Here is a 2,007-nt window from a genome sequence, read left to right as displayed (position 1 = left end):
AGCAGAGGAGGCTCAGGGCAGAGCTCATTGCTGTCTGCAGCTCCCTGCAGGGAGGCTGGCTGTAGCCAGGTGGGGTTGGTCTCTTCTGCCAGGCAACCAGCAGTAGAACAAGGGGACACAGTCTCAAGTTGTGGCAGGACAGGTCTAGGCTGGATGTTAGGAGGAAGTTGTTGGCAGAGAGAGTGATTGGCACTGGAATGGGCTGCCCAGGGAGGTGGTGGAGTCACCATGCCTGCAGGTGTTGAAGCCAAGCCTGGCTGAGGCACTTAGTGCCATGGTCTGGTTGCTTGGCCAGGGCTGGGTGCTAGCTTGGGCTGGATGAGCTTGGAGGTCTCTTCCAACCTGGTTGATTCTATGATTCTGTCCTTTGATTCTAAGATGAAATCTGTCCAAATTCAGTAGCCTCTGAAAATGAAACAGAATAAAGGTGTTGGAATGGTGACAAATTTGAAATCACCTTGGCTGCAAGGCTAATTTTTATCAATCAGATAGGGTAATGCTGTCAGCTAATACACTTCAGACACTTCCACTGGCATGGAAAATATGCTTTTACCAGATAATTCTTCACATCTGCACCATTTACTATTAGCAATCTACTTCCAAAGGTCTTTCACATAAATACCTGTAGACATCCACATCAACACTGAAGTGCTTGCACATATGTGTTTGGCTCATAGTTTTACTTTAAATGAGATAACATTTAGGGAACATAAACTGCAGTAAGTAAGGCTTTAGTTATGCCTCTGCTTCTCTGCCAAACACTGATTTCCTCAGTCTCTACTAACAGTCTCTTTTCAGACACTAAAGAGATACCCAGAATGTCATCTTCCCCAGACCACAGAACATTAGAGGTTGGAAGGAACCTCCAGTAACTGAGTTCAACCTCCTTGCCAAAGCACCATCATGTAGGGTGGTCTGCACAGGAATGCAGGCAGGTGAGGGAGGAATCTTGATCTTCTGCCCCAAACTGGATAAAGAAAGGGGCAAAACCAGTCAAGGTCCTGCTTTGGATTGAAAAGTTTGTCTTTGGTATCTGTGAACCTGGAAGCCAGGACAGATCGAAATTCTTTGTCCAGGTACTTCACCGTAAGAGCAGTGAGAGCCTGGAGGAGGCTCCCAGGTGACCTTCTCATGGCCTGCCAGGATCTGAAGGGGGCTACAAAAAAGCTGGAGAAGGGCTTTTTAGGCTCTCAAGGAGTGACAGGACTGGAGGGATTGGAGCAAAGCTGGAGGTGGGGAGAGTCAGAATGGGTGTGAGGAGGAAGTTGTTGAGCAGGAGAGTGGTGAGAGGCTGGAATGGGTTGCCCAGGGAGGTGGTTGAGGCCCCATGGCTGGAGGTGTTTCAGGCCAGGCTGGCTGAGGCTGTGTGCAGCCTGCTCTAGGCTAGGGTGTCCCTGGGCATGGCAGGGGGGTTGGAACTGGCTGCTCCTTGTGGTGCCTTCCAACCCTGCCTGATTCTATGATTCCATGAAAAGTTTGGGGAAATGTCCCACGAACCTCCCAACCTAATTGTACAAGTGAAAAATATTTAGCTTTGGGAAGAGTTTTCCTTACTTTAAAGAAAGTGCACTGCTCTTCTGGGGAAATGCAAGCTGGCCTGCAAATCAAAACTGACAATGCAGCTACTACAAGTTGAAACAAAGATGTCTGAACAATTCCTTTTTTCTTTGCTGAGGGGCTACCCTGATGGCTTCTCCAGACTTTGGTTTCCAACAAAGCAGTTTTGCTTTGTCTTCCAACATCCCTTCATGAAGGGATTAATTCAACTCGTAAACGTGTGTCAGAGCAATAGGACTTGCACAGTTGGAGCTTATATCCTCTCCTCTTGAGGCCCACAGGTTTGTGATCTGACAGACTGAACCAGAAAAAAAGAGTCTCTCTCCCCTGTTTCTGTGGAATCAGTTCCCTGGTGACACATAAATTGGAATCCTTTGTGCACATTTTCTCCTGATAAAACGACCACTTTGGATGTATTTGAGACCTGGAATACACACAAATAAGCTCAGG

This window comes from Pogoniulus pusillus, chromosome 4 (assembly GCF_015220805.1).
Source record: "Pogoniulus pusillus isolate bPogPus1 chromosome 4, bPogPus1.pri, whole genome shotgun sequence".
Lineage (NCBI taxonomy): Eukaryota > Metazoa > Chordata > Aves > Piciformes > Lybiidae > Pogoniulus > Pogoniulus pusillus.
Note: the sequence above shows the minus strand (reverse complement) of the source record.